The sequence below is a fragment of the Symphalangus syndactylus genome, chromosome 15, assembly GCF_028878055.3.
Source record: "Symphalangus syndactylus isolate Jambi chromosome 15, NHGRI_mSymSyn1-v2.1_pri, whole genome shotgun sequence".
Taxonomy (NCBI): domain Eukaryota; kingdom Metazoa; phylum Chordata; class Mammalia; order Primates; family Hylobatidae; genus Symphalangus; species Symphalangus syndactylus.
In genome coordinates this window covers 44017407-44032420 of record NC_072437.2, presented here as the reverse complement: position 1 = coordinate 44032420, position 15014 = coordinate 44017407, and the positions used below count along the sequence as shown (strand labels likewise).

At 38.1% G+C, this 15014-nt stretch overlaps 1 long non-coding RNA gene across 1 annotated transcript in view; it reads left to right on the top strand.

Annotated features, from left to right (window-relative positions):
- The first annotated feature begins 1900 nt into the window (after positions 1 to 1900).
- LOC129463893 (uncharacterized) overlaps positions 1901 to 15014 on the top strand; it is a 35419-nt gene continuing 22305 nt past the window's right edge. The window contains exon 1 of the long non-coding RNA XR_008651338.2: positions 1901 to 2211. This is a non-coding gene — a long non-coding RNA (uncharacterized lncRNA). The remainder of the gene's footprint in view (positions 2212 to 15014) is intronic.

Sequence of the window (15014 nt, the reverse complement as noted above, 5' to 3'; positions counted from 1 at the left end):
TTAAAATTCTGTCTTTTCCAAAATAGTACTGTTTCCATTGTAGAGTAATTGAATTCAATTATCTAAACTGTGTGTTTTTGTTAGCAACATGTGAATTTATTCAATAGTAGTATGCAATTTTTAGTAGGAGTTACTGGAATTTTTCTAGGAATGTCGATTCACCTCAGATCACACTGTTTTTCAGATACAGTCTGTTGGATTTTTAACAAAAACCCCATAGCTAATCACAGGTGAAAATAATGATACCATGTAACTATTTTCATTGATGGTGTTGGTTTTTGTCTTAGATCTAGCACAACAATGTGTTTCTTAGCAAACACTGCCTGTATTCAAGGAGACATTGTCACACACTTAGAGGAAGAGATGAAAAATGCTGTATAGGACTATCCATGAGGTACAGACGGGATACTTGCAGACCAGTAACTAACTTCTACTTTAGTTAAATTGAAAGCAATTTATATCATAACTTGAATGATTGAGGTTGGAAAAAATGTTCTTGACAATGAAGATGCTTAAACTTAAATAGGGGAAATTTTACAGAGAAAGGATGAGTAACCCAGAGTCTCAAGGCCCACATATATTTAGCAGATAGAGCCAATTCTGTGATTCTGTGCCAGAGAGATGGGGAGGCTTTCTAAAGGGGGTCTTAAGTGAAGTCAAGAGATGTAGAAAAAAGGGAAGAGAAACCTGAAGGACAGTTTTTTTTATCACTTTAGTTGTATTAGTCCTTCTTCATGTTGCTGATAAAGACATACCCGAGACTGGGCAAGGTACGAAAGAAACAGGTTTAATGGACTCACAGTTCCATGTGGCTGGGAAGGCCTCACAATCATGGCAGAAGGTGAAAGGCATGTCTCACATGGCAGTAGACAAGAAAAGAGAGCTTGGGCAGGGAAACTGCCCTTTATAAAACCATCATATCTCATGAGACTTAGTCACTATCATGAGAATAGCATGGGAAAGACCTGCCCCCATGATTCAATTACCTCCCACTGGGTCCCTCCCACAACATGGAATTGTGGGAGCTACAGTTCAAAATGAGATTTGGGTGGTGGCATAGCCAAACCACATCATTACTCATATGTCTCAGTAATCACATAAAGGCACCCAGCAAATGTTTGTGGATCTTCCCTGCTCTGTGCAAAGGCAACAGAAGAGCTTATAAAACAAAAACAACACTACCCTTGTGTGTTTACCTAATTGCAGAGGAGCTTCAAGGAAAGCTACTCAATTTACTTTTTTTAGATTATAGTACAGGGGTTAGCAAACCGCAGCCTGTGGGCCAAATCTGGTCAGATGCCTATTTTTGAATGGCCTATGAGCTAAGAATGGTTTTTACAGCTGAACATGTCCAATTTATTTGATGATAGGGCAAACTAATTTGGAACCCCAATTAAACTAAGTGCTATCATCCCCAAAAGAATTTCATTCTTCTCATTAGTAGACCTGTGTTACAAAATATTATACTCCATTATTAATATTTAATTAAAATATTTTCAATAAAATTTTAATGGCAGTTTATTTTCTCTGTTATGTAAGTACCTACTATATATATATAGTAGATATAGGCTTGGCCTATAAAGCCTAAAGTATATTCTATCTGAGACTTTGCAGGAAATGTTTGCTGACCCCTGTTCTAGTGAACTAACTAGATAGGAGATGCTCTGTGTAATTTCAGCAGTTTTTGATGTGTCAGATCCTCTTTCACTAATCTGAAAATGATTGGTAACATTTGTCACCCCATGCCATTTAAGTACAAGATGTCCTTGACTCTTCATCAACTGCTACATTAATAATGACCATAACCCTGGGAAATTTTGGGGTTTCATATGGTATGAAGATAGGTCACTTTGAGGTATTCAGCTGGTGGATGGCTTCTCTTACATGTCCCCTTGGCAGGGATCACTAGAAGCCTGGCTCAGCTAGGGCTATTCACCATGGTGGCTACATATGGCCTCTCCAGTATGGTGATCTCGGGTTAGTTGAATTTTTACATTATAGCCCAAGACTAGCAAACATAGTGTTTGAAGAAGCTTGAGTGGAAGCTTCAAGACTTCTTATGACCAAGATTAGAAGTCCTAGGATGTCACTTCTACCATTTTCTACTGCTCAGGAAAGTCACCAAGACCAGCCCAAATCCAAAGAGAGAGGAATTAGATTTCACCTCTCAGTGGGAGAAGTACCATACTAAAGACTATATGACCATCTTTGGTAAGGTATAATCTATGATGCCTTCTATTCTTGGTTTTCAAACTTTTTATAGGCTATGTATGAGTATGTTAGATCTTTTCATTCTAGCCTATATGTTTACACTTTTTACTGTGGCTTTTTTCATTTTTTTTTCTCCCCATGCTTTAGTGGGTATATTCTACGAAACTTCTTTCTGTTTTCTAATTTTTGTTTTGCTATGTCTAAATTTGAGTTAACCCTATCTATTGGGTTTTAATTTTTTTGTTATTGTAGTGCCTATTTACAGACTTTTTACTTAGATGTAATTTTTTTTGTAGATGCTAGTTCTTTAGTGAAATTTTCCATCTTGTCATTTATTTTCTTAGATATATTTACAATAATTTCCAAGACCACGAGTAATTACTGTAATATCTGGATCACCTATAGGACTGCTTCCATTGTCTGTTTTCTCTATTATATGTCAGATATTTTGTCTTTTCCAGGCATACCTTGTAGTTTTTAAATTGAATGCCGGACATTGTGTTTGAAAAATTATATAAATAATTTGAGGCTTTCATAGATGTTACCTTCTTCCAGGGAGGATTTTCCCCCCTTTCTAATTAGCAATTAGATTAAGAGAAGTTCACCACAGTTCTACCTGAGGTTGAGTTGACTCATAGATGGTTTCAGTACTTGGTAAAATTAAGTCTAATTGTAGTTCACATTTATTCTTAGAATATAGTCTTTCTGAAGTCTTGACTGGAAGTATAAGAAATTTACTAGCAGTCTTCCTTCTGAGAGGGCCCTGAACTCTAATTTTTCAGTAGTAAGATTGTTGAACACTGTTTAGGATTCCAGCCTTTGGACATTACCTTCTTCTTGGTTTCTTAATGTCTCAATCCTATGTAGCTGTAGCTTAGAAATCATCAAATGCATCAGACTTCCGCAGATTGTTGAGGTCATGCCAACAAGCTTCTTTTCTCTCTGGGATCACGGCTCCTGAAGTATTGACTGCTTTGGTAGCTTCCTGATTTCTCCAAAGAGATTTTTAACTTTTGTCCAGCTGCCCTAGTCATATTCAAATTGGAATGCAGTAAGCTCTTTTACTATTACTGAAAATGACCAATTTTCTTTTATCACAACAATTAATTTTTCTCCTATGTTCCAAATTAAACCAAAAAGATAGTTTTTGGTTTAATGATTCTAGACGTTCAGTCATCAGCCTCCCAGACTCATTAATTGGCTTTCTTGGCCATTTTCTATTGCCATTCTTCTGTTGTCTACCCTAGCATTTGTCACTTCATGTTACTTTAAAAAAAATAGTTCCTTTAAAATTCATCTGTTATTCTCCAGCTGCTAGTCTCTGCTCTTGTTACATTTCCTTTGGATTTGCTGTAAATTCTAATTATCTATTGCTGTATAAGTACCTTGAAAATTAGTGGCTTATGATTTGCTATTTCTCTTATGGGTTGACTGGCAGCTCTTCTGCTCCGTGCTGTATCAACTGGGGTCACACAAATATAATTAGTTGGTGGCTGGGCTGGGTCTGGAAGATTGAAAAAGACCCCCCTTACACATCTGGTGGCTCAGCTGGGGTGGTTTGAATGGCTGGAGCACCTCGGTCCTCTTCCAGGTAGATCTCTTCCTTGAGCAGTCTAAGCTGGCTTACTTCAAACATGACAACTGGTTTCCAAAAGAGAGAGAAAATCGATGCTACCAGGGTTCTTAAAGTCTCAGCTCAGAACAGGCACAGTGTGTATCACTTCTGCTGAATCCTCTTGGCCAAAATAAATCATAAGTCCAGATCAGAGCTGAGAAGAGGGGAAATAGATTCTCCTTCTTGAAGAGAAGATTGGCATGCACATCTAGAGATAAGAATAATTGTTGGCTACCTGTGTAGGAGCACATTCCTTTTTTTTGGGTACAATTTACTGAGACTATACTGACTTGTTTGGCTTCTGCCCAGAATTCTCCCCCTAGCAACTGCTAAGTTCAGTTGATTTCCACAGTAGGCTCAGGCAAAGCATAAGTGCTCTGTTCAGTATCAACGTTAGACAGAGAGAATTTTACTTGGACCTTTTCTAATTACTTGCCACAGTTTTAATAATTATCAGTCTGTCTTCTCCCTCAACTCCTCTGAGCCAAATCTGCCTATGCCCTACTCTTATTATCGCTTTTTAAATTATTTGAACCTAACTACTTTCTGGGATCACAACATCTTGTCTTTCTTCTTCAAGACATCTTTGCTTTACATCTTCAGAACATTGTCATCTTCTAGTAGTCTCTTTCCAGTATTTTGGAAAATAGTTGCATTGCTTCCAATGGGAGAGTTGTTGTAGGTTCTACTCTTATTGGTTCTAAGGAAATTAATCCCTTTATTTCCAAAATAAACTGATAGGTCCAAATCAGTTTTAAATAGAGTAAAACTTGGGTACTCTTGGAACCATAGGCTATAAGGGGCCTGTGTGTATAGAAAGTTTTAGTCATTTTGAGAGTTCCCATTATATATTTTAAAAATAAAAATTTGGTCTTGAATACAATCAAATTTGGCCAGATTTTCTTAACAATCTGGCAGCAATATCTACTGGCATATTTATTTTGGTTTGTCCCAAGCTTTAGCAAGAATAGAGTAGGTAAGTTCCAAATATTTAAATAAGTCTATATTTCATTGAAATAATCTTAAAAATTAATATATTATTCTGTGAGTTTCTTGAGACACTGTAAAACTTACCTAACTCATGTCTAAACACCTAAGCAATTAGAGGACCAAATTATATGTTATCAAATAAAATGAAAACATTCACCTCTAAACAATATCAATAAGCAGGTTAAATTTGTCTTTTGTAATTCAGAATGTTTCTGTTAATGAAAAAAGTTGAAAATTACATAAATGCATTTATTATTGTATGTCTTTCAAAAAATGTATTATGCTTCTATTACTCTGATGTGTAAAGAAGGCATAAATACATCTTTTTCTTTTAAGAGATGGGGTCTGTCTATGTTGCCCAGGCTGGAGTGCTGTGGCTATTCACAGGTGTGATAATAGTGTATTACAATCCCAAACTCCTGGCCTCAAGAAATCCTCTTGCCTTAGCCTCCCCAGGAGCGGGGACTATGGGTGCAAGCTACCTTGGTGGCCATAAATATATCTTATTGGGAAGTCAGGGCTTCTCTGAGAGGGCTTTAAACATTGTCAGGTTTTTAGAATAGAAAATTCTCTATTGGCAGTGACAAAGGTTAAGAGCTGTCTTAGCAACAGGAAACTCTTAGATAGTAGGCTACATTTTAGCTATAAGAATGAAGAAATCTTGGTGAGAATCATATATTAATATATTTGTTAACAATGCCTATATCTCACATAGATATTATAAGATTGTCCTTTTAAGAAATTATCCTTTTAAGATTTGTCATGCTTTTCAATTAAAAAAAAACTCCCATAGCCAAAATGCAACTGAGATCTGAAATGTTAGATTTTTGCACTCTCTGCTTTGTCAGATTTCCAGTTGCTCTCTGGACCTTGGCAGACTTCACCAGCAAAGTCAAATTGATGACTTGCTTGTATTTCTGATTCCAGTTCTATTAATTCAAAAGGATTCTTTTTGAAGAATCAAAAAGTATTCTCAGTAGACTTATGCAAATTATTAATAGTTATTGCTCTGTGTACTTTTATTCAAAGTAAAATTGAAAAACATTAAGAACTTTCTGGGATAGTTACAAATTATGTGAATGCTAGTTTTTCTTAAAGTGTACTCTTTATTAATTTTATTTTTGACAATTCCCATCACCATATCTATGACACAACATTCTTTCCTTAAGTTAAAAGACTAATTTCAAAAACTATTTAAGGATTACTATGGGAAAACAATGCTTAACAATCTATAATTATTTAGCATAGAAACTTAAGTGGTTGAAAAAAATGGAAGTTTTAAAACATTCCTGATTTTGTTCATGGCAAGTCATAATTAAAGTCTCCAAAATGTGTTTTAAAATTTATCTTCTGTTTAAATTAATACAATATTGCATATTTATCAGTGATGTCAAAGTTTTCAATTTCCAAGTAAATATTGGAAAATTTTTAGTTTTTGTGTCTTCATTAACTTCTTTTTTCCTTTCTTATAAAATTAATTTACATCTTCCATTTATTTATTTATTTATTTATGGGACAGTGTTTCACTCTGTTGCCCAGGCTAGAGTGCAGTGGCACAATCTCAGCTTACTGCAACCTCTGCCTCCTGGGGTAAAACAGTTATCCTGCTTCAGCCTCCTGAGTAGCTGGGATTACAGGCATGCACCATCATGTCCGGCTAATTTTTGTATTTTTAGTAGACATGGGGTTTCGCCATGCTGATCAGGCTGGTCTTGAACTCCTGACCTCAGGTTATCCATCTGCATTAGCCTCCCAAAGTGCTTGGATTACATGCGTGTGGAGCCCAGCCTACATCTTCCATTTTAAGATTTTTTTTTCACACCACATTTCTCTTCCATATTGTCTAATCCCAACCACACTTATTATTATCCCCCCTCATTTCATTCATGCCTGATCCTTTTATTTACTCTGCCTCTCCAGCTTGGAGCTCCTGTGTATTTATGACTATGTTTGTAGCAATGTTTTTGTAATAGTAAGCAGACCTTCCATTGATTCAGCAAAGATTTATTGAGCACCTATTATTTGCCAATCAGAGTGCTAGATTTTGGAGGTAAGAAAATGAGAATCCTGCTGAGCTCTTTGAAGTTAGGGGTATGTTTTCTTCCTCCTGGTATTCCCTAGAGCTGAACACACACCTGACCCATGATACAGCTTCCATAAATCATTATTAAAAGTATAGCCTAGACAATCCTAAGCAAAAAGAACAAAGCTGGAGGCATCATGCTACCTGACTTCAAACTATACTACAAGCCTACAGTAACCAAAACAGCATGGTACTGGTACCAAAACAGATATATAGACCAATGGAACAGAACAGAGGCCTCAGAAATAACACCACACATCTACAACCATCAGATCTTTGACAAACCTGACAAAAACAAGCAATGGGGAAAGGAGTCCTTATTTAATAAATGGTGTTGGGAAAACTGGCTAGCCATATGCAGAAAACTGAAACAGGACAACCTCTTCCTCACACCTTATACAAAAATCAACTCAAGATGGATCAAAGACTTAAACGTAAGACCTAGTACCATAAAAATCCTAGAAGAAAACCTGGACAGTACCATTCAGGACATGGGTATTGGCAAAGGCTTCATGTGTAAAACACCAAAAGCAATGGCAAAATTGACAAATGAGATCTAATTAAGCTAAGGAGCTTCTGCACAGCAAAAGAAACTATCATCAAAGTGAACAGGCAACCTACAGAATGGGAGAAAATTTTTGCAATGTACCCATCTGACAAAGGGCTAATATCCAGAATCTACAAAGAACTTAAAGGAATTTACAACAAACAAACAAACAACACCATCAAAAAGTGGGCAAAGGATATGAACAGACACTTCTCAAAAGAAGACATTTATGCAGCCAAAAAACATATGAAAAAAAGCTCATCAGCACTGGTCATTAGAGAAATGCAAATCAAAACCACAATGAGATACCATCGCATGCCAGTTAGAATGGTGATCTTTAAAAAGTCAGGAAACAACAGATGCTGAAGAGGATGTGTAGAAATAGGAACGCTTTTACACTGTTGGTGGAAGTGTAAATTAATTCAACCATTGTGGAAGACCGTGTGGTGATTCCTCAAGGATCTAGAACTAGAAATACAATTTGACCCAGCCATCCAATTACTGGGCATATACCCAAAGAAATATAAATCATTCTACCATAAAGACACATGCACACATATGTTTATTGCAGTGCTATTCACAATAGCAAAGACTTGGAACCAACCCAAATGCCCATCAGTGATAGACTGGATAAAGAAAATGTGTCACATATACACCATGGAATACTATGCAGCCATAAAAAAGGATGAGTTCATGTCCTTTGCAGGGACATGGATGAAGCTGGAAACCATCATTCTCAGCAAACTAACACAGAAACAGAAAACCAAACACCACATTTTCTCACAGATAAGTGGGAGTTGAACAATGAGAACACTTGGACACAGGGAGAGGAACATCACACACTGGGGCTTTTCAGGGGGTGGGGGCTGGGGAAGGGATAGCATTAGGAGAAATACCTAATGTAGATGACAGGTTGATGGGTGCAGCAAACCACCATGGCATGTGTATACCTATGTAACAAGCCTGCACGTTCTGCACATGTATCCCAGAACTTAATGTGTGTATATATATATATATAAATCCTCAAAAGCCCATCTGCCCTGTGAAACATTCCATTGGTACTGACTGTTTCCTCTTAGCTCTTACAATGTTTATCCAATTTTTGGGGGCTATTCCATGTGCCAATCAGCAAAATACAGGGGAGCAAATATTGTTCTTAGATTGTCAGATGAAATTTACTACTACGGCAACAAACTGCCTGACTACAAGGAACACATACTGTGCAACCATGGCTTCAAGTTCCTCACTGCTGTGTTGAGCCAGGTTGTAATGCAGCATTTGGTTGACTTGTGGACTTTCTGGTTAGGATGTCTGCTGTAGACAAAAAGCCATCTGTGGCAGTGGTAACCTCATGGGACAGCACCTGAAATATGCCTTTTATTTTGTGACCCAGAGACCAAAAAGTTGAAGAATATAGAATGCATAACAAAATTAGGTTGTCTATTTTAAAAATATACAGTGTAATTATTTGTATTAATATAACAAGTGAATAAAATATAAGATATGTAAAATCAAGGCACTTGTAAAAGTAATTTAATTTTTATAAGTAAAATAATATATATATATTATACTTTAAGTTCTAGGGTACATGTGCACAACGTGCAGGTTTGTTACATATGTATACATGTGCCATGTTGGTTTGCTGTACCCATTAACTCGTCATTTACATTAGGTATTTCTCCTAGTGCTATCCCTCCCCCATCCTCCCACCCCACGATAGGCCCTGGTGTGTGATCTTCCCCCTGTGTCCAAGTGTTCTCATTGTTCAATTCCTACCCATGAGTGAGAACATGCAGTGTTTGGTTTTCTGTCCTTGGGATAGTTTGCTCAGAATGATGGTTTCCAGCTTCATCTATGTTGCTACAAAAGACATGAACTCGTCCTTTTTTATGGCTGCATAGTATTCCATAGTGTATATGTGCCACATTTTCTTAATCCAGTCTATTACTGATGGACATTTGGGTTGGTTCCAAGTCTTTGCTACTGTGAATAGTGCCACAATAAACATACGTGTGCATGTGTCTTTATAGTAGCATGATTTATAATCCTTTGGGTGTATACCCAGTAATGGGATGGCTGGGTCAAATGGTATTTCTAGTCCTAGATCCTTGAGGAATCGCCACACTGTCTTCCACAATGGTTGAACTAGTTTACAGTCCCATCGATAGTGTAAAAGTGTTCCTATTTCTCCACATCCTCTCCAGCACCTGTTGTTTCCTGACTTTTTAACGATTGCCATTCTAACTGGTGTGAGATGCTATCTCATTGTGGTTTTGATTTGCATTTCTCTGATGACCAGTGATGATGAGCATTTTTTCATGTATCTGTTGGCTGCATAAATGTCTTCTTTTGAAAAACATCTGTTCATATCCTTTGCCCACTTTTTGATGGGGTCGTTTGATTTTTTCTTGTAAATTTGTTTAAGTTCTTTGTAGATTCTGGATATTAGCCCTTTGTCAGGTGGGTAGATTGCAAAAATTTTCTCCCATTCTGTAGGTTGCCTGTTCACTCTGATGGTAGTTTCTTTTGCTGTGCAGAAGCTCTTTAGTTTAATTAGATCCCATTTGTCTATTTTGGCTTTTATTGCCATTGCTTTTGGTGCTTTAGTCATTCAGTCCTTGCCCATGCCTATGTCCTAAATGGTATTGCCTAGGTTTTCTTCTAGGGTTTTTATGGTTTTAGGTCTAACATTTAAGTCTTTAATCCATCTTGAATTAATTTTTGTGTAAGGTGTAAGAAAGTGGTCCAGTTTCAGCTTTCTACATGTGGCTAGCCAGTTTTCCCAGAACCATTTATTAAATAGGGACTCCTTTCCCCATTGCTTGTTTTTGTCAGGTTTGTCAAAGATCAGATGGTTGTAGATGTGTGGTGTTATTTCTGAGGCCTCTGTTCTGTTCCATTGGTTTATATATCTGTTTTGGTACCAGTACCATGCTGTTTTGGTTACTGTAGCCTTGTAGTATAGTTTGAAGTCAGGTAGTGTGCGGCCTCCAGCTTTGTTCTTTTTGCTTAGAATTGTCTTGGCAATGCGGGCTCTTTTTTGGTTCCATACGAACTTTAAAGTGTTTGTTTCCAATTCTGTGAATAAAGTAATTGGTAGCTTGATCTGAATGGCATTGAATTTATGAATTACCTTAGGCAGTATGGCCATTTTCACTATATTGATTCTTCCTGTCCATGAGCATGGAATGTTCTTCCATTTGTTTGTGTCCTCTTTTATTTCATTGAGCAGTGGTTTGTAGTTCTCCTTGAAGAGGTCCTTCACATCCCTTGTAAGTTGGATTCCTAGGTATTTTATTCTCTTTGTAGCAGTTGTGAATGTGAGCTCACTCATGATTTGACTCTCTGTTTGTCTGTTATTGGTGTATAACAATGCTTATGATTTTTGCACATTGATTTTATATCCTTAGACTTTGCTGAAGTTGCTTATCAGCTTAAGAAGATTTTGGGGGGAGATGATGGGGTTTTCTAAATATATGATCATGTCGTCTGCAAACAGGGACAATTTGACTTCTCTTTTCCTAATTGAATACCCTTTATTTCTTTCTCTTGCCTGATTGCCCTGGCCAGAACTTCCAACACTATGTTGAATAGGAGTGGTGAGAGAGGGCATCCCTGTCTTGTGCCAGTTTTCAGAGGGAATGCTTCCAGTTTTTGCCCATTCAGTATGATATTTGCTGTGGGTTTGTCATAAATAGCTCTTATTATTTTGAGATACGTCCCATCAGTACCTAATTTATTGAGAGTTCTTAGCATGAAGTGCTGTTGAATTTTGTCAAAGGCCTTTTCTGCATCTATTGAGATAATCATATGGTTTTTGTCTTCGGTTCTGTTTATGTGATGGATTATGTTTACTGATTTGCATATGTCGAACCAGCCTTGCATCCCAGGAATGAAGGCAACTTGATCTTGGTGGATAACCTTTTTGATGTGCTGCTGGATTTGGTTTGCCAGTATTTTACTGAGGATTTTTGCATCGATGTTCATCAGGGATATTGGTCTAAAATTCTCTTTTTTTGTTGTGTCTCTGCCAGGCTTTGGTATCAGGATATGCTAGCCTCATAAAATGAGTTAGGGAGGATTCCTTCTTTTTCTATTGATTGGAATAGTTTCAGAAGGAATGATACCAACTCCTCTTTGTACCTCTGGTAGAATTCAGCTGTGAATCCGTCTAGTCCTGGACTTTTTTCGTTGGTAAGCTATTAATTATTGCCTCAATTTCAGAGCCTGTTATTGGTCTATTCAGGGATTCAAATTCTTCCTGGTTTAGTCTTGGGAGGGTGTATGTGTCCAGGAATTTATCCATTTCTTCTAGATTTTCTAGTTTATTTGCATAGAGGTGTTTATAGTATTCTCTGATGGTAGTTTGTATTTCTGCGGGATCAATGGTGATATCCCCTTTATCATTTTTTTATTGTGTCTATTTGATTCTTCTCTCGTTTCTTCTTTATTAGTCTTGCTAGCAGTCTATCAATTTTGTTGGTCTTTTCAAAAAACCAGCTCCTGGATTCATTGATTTTTTGAAGGTTTTTTTTGTGTGTCTCTATCTCTTTCAGTTCTGCTCTGATCTTAGTTATTTTTTGCTTTCTGCTAGCTTTCGAATGTGTTTGCTCTTGCTTATCTAGTTCTTTCAATTGTGATGTTAGGGTGTCGATTTTAGATCTTTCCTGCTTTCTCTTGTGGGCATTTAGTGCTATAAATTTCCCTCTACACACTGCTTTAAATGTGTCCCAAAGATTCTGGTATGTTGTGTCTTTGTTCTCATTGGCTTCAAAGAACATCTTTATTTCTGCCTTCATTTTGTTATTTACCCAGTAGTCATTCAGGAGCTGGTTGTTCAGTTTCTATGTAGTTGTGTGGTTTTGAGTGAGTTTCTTAATCCTGAGTTCTAATTTGATTGCACTGAGGTCTGAGAGACAGTTTGTTGTGATTTCTATTCTTTTACATTTGCTGAGGAGCGCTTTACTTTCAGCTATGTGGTCAATTTTGGAAAAAATATGATGTGGTGCTAAGAAGAATGTATATTCTGTTGATTTGGAGTGGAGAGTTCTGTAGATGTCTATTAGGTCTGCTTGGTGCAGAGCTGAGTTCAAGTCCTGAATATCCTTGTTAACTTTCTGTCTCGTTCATCTGTCTAATATTGACAGTGGGGTGTTAAAGTCTCCCATTGTTATTGTGTCAGAATCTAAGTCTCTTTTTACGTCTCTCCAGACTTGCTTTATGAATCTGGGTGCTCCTGTATTGGGTGCATATATATTTAGGAGAGTTAGCTCTTCTTGTTGAATTGATCCTTTTACCATTATGCAATGGCCTTCTTTGTCTCTTTTGGTCTTTGTTGGTTTAAAGTCTATTTTATCAGAGACTAGGATTGCAACCCCTGCTTTTTGTTTTCCATTTACTTGGTAGATCTTCCTCCATCCCTTTATTTTGAGCCTATGTGTGTCTCTGCACATGAGATGGGTCTCTTGAATACAGCACAGTGATACGTCTTGACTCTTTATCCAATTTGCCAGTCTGTGTCTTTTAATTGGGGCATTTAACCCATTTACATTAAGGTTAATATTGTTATGTGTGAATTTGATCCTGTCATTATGATGTTAGCTGGTTATTTTGTCCGTTAGTTGATGCAGTTTCTTTTTTTTTTTTTTTTTTTTTTTGTTGAGACGGAGTCTCGCTCTGTCGCCCAGGCTGGAGTGCAGTGGTGCAATCTCGGCTCACTGCAAGCTCCGCCTCCCAGGTTCACGCCATTCTCCTGCCTCAGCCTCTCCGAGTAGCTGGGACTACAGGCGCCCGCCATCACACCCGGCTAATTTTTTTTTTGTATTTTTAGTAGAGACGGGGTTTCACTGTGGTCTCCATCTCCTGATCTCGTGATCCGCCCGCCTCGGCCTCCCAGATGCAGTTTCTTCCTAGCATTCATGGTCTTTGCAATTTGGCATGTTTTTGCAGTGGCTGGTACTGGTTGTTCCTTTTCATGTTTAGTGCTTCCTTCAGGAGCTCTTGTAAGGCGGGCCTGGTGGTGACAAAATCTCTCAGCATTTGCTTGTCTGAAAGGATTTTATTTCTCCTTCACTTATGAAGCTTAGTTTGGCTGGATATGAAATTCTGGGTTGAAAATTCTTTCCTTTAAGAATGTTGAATATTGGCCCCCAGTCTCTTCTGGCTTGTCGGCTTTCTGCTGAGAGATCTGCTGTTAGTCTGATGGGCTTCCCTTTATAGGTAACCAGACCTTTCTCTCTGGCTGCACTTAGCATTTTTTCCTTCATTTCAACCTTGGTGAATCTGACAATTATGTGTCTTGAGGTTGCTCTTCTAGAGGAGTATCTTTGTGGTGTTCTCTGTATTTCATGAATTTGAATGTTGGGCTGCCTTGCTAGGTTGGGGAAGTTCTCCTGGATAATATACTGAAGAATGTTTTCCAGCTTGGGTCCATTCTCCCCATCGCTTTCAGGTACACCAATCAAACATAGATTTGGTCTTTTCACATAGTCCCATATTTCTTGGAGGCTTTGTTCTTTTCTTTTTACTCTTTTTTCTCTAAACTTCTCTTCTTGCTTCATTTCATTAATTTGATCTTCAATCACTGATACCCTTTCTTCCACTTGATCGAATTGGCTACTGAAGCTTGTGCATGCGCCATGTAGTTCTCGTACCATGGTTTTCAGCTCCATCAGGTCATTTAAGGTCTTCTCTACACTGTTCATTCTAGTTAGCCATTCGTCTGATCTTTTTTCAAGGTTTTTAGCTTCCTCGCGATGAGTTCGAACGTCATCCTTTAGCTTGGAGAAGTTTGTTATTACCGACTTTCTGAAGGCTACTTCTGTCAACTCGTCAAAGTCATTCTCTGTCCTGCTTTGTTCTGTTACTGGTGAGGAGCTGTGATCCTTTGGAGGAGAAGGGGTGCTCTGGTTTTTAGAATTTTAAGCTTTTCTGCTCTGGTTTCTCCCCATCTTTGTGGTTTTATTTACCTTGGGTCTTTGATGATGGTGACCTACAGATGGGGTTTTGGTGTGGATGTCCTTTTTTTTGATGTTGATGCTATTCTTTTCTGTTTGTTACTTTTCCTTCTAATAGTCAGGTCCCTCAGCTGCAGGTCTGTTGGATTTTGCTGGAGATCCACTCCAGACCCTGTTTGCCTGGGTATCACCAGTGGAGGCTGCAGAACAGCAAATATTGCAGAACAGCAAATATTGCTGCCTGATCCTTCCTCTGGAAGCTTCGTCCTCAGAGGGGCACCCGGCTGTATGAGGTGTCAGTTGGCCCCTACTGGGAGGTGTCTCCGAGTTAGGCTACACAGGGCTCAGGAACCCACTTGAGGAGGCAGTCTGTCCATTCTCAGAGCTCAAACACCATGCTAGGAGAACCACTGCTCTCTTCTGAGCTCAGCTGGAAATGCAGAAATCACCCATCTTCTGCATTGATCATCCTGGAAGCTGCAGACCGGAGCTGTTCCTATTTGGCCATCTTGGGACGGACCCCCAAATAATACATATTTTTAAACTGGAAATACATTCCAGAAAAATCTTATAACTACTCACCAACCTTCCTGTGGGTAATCGAAATGAAAT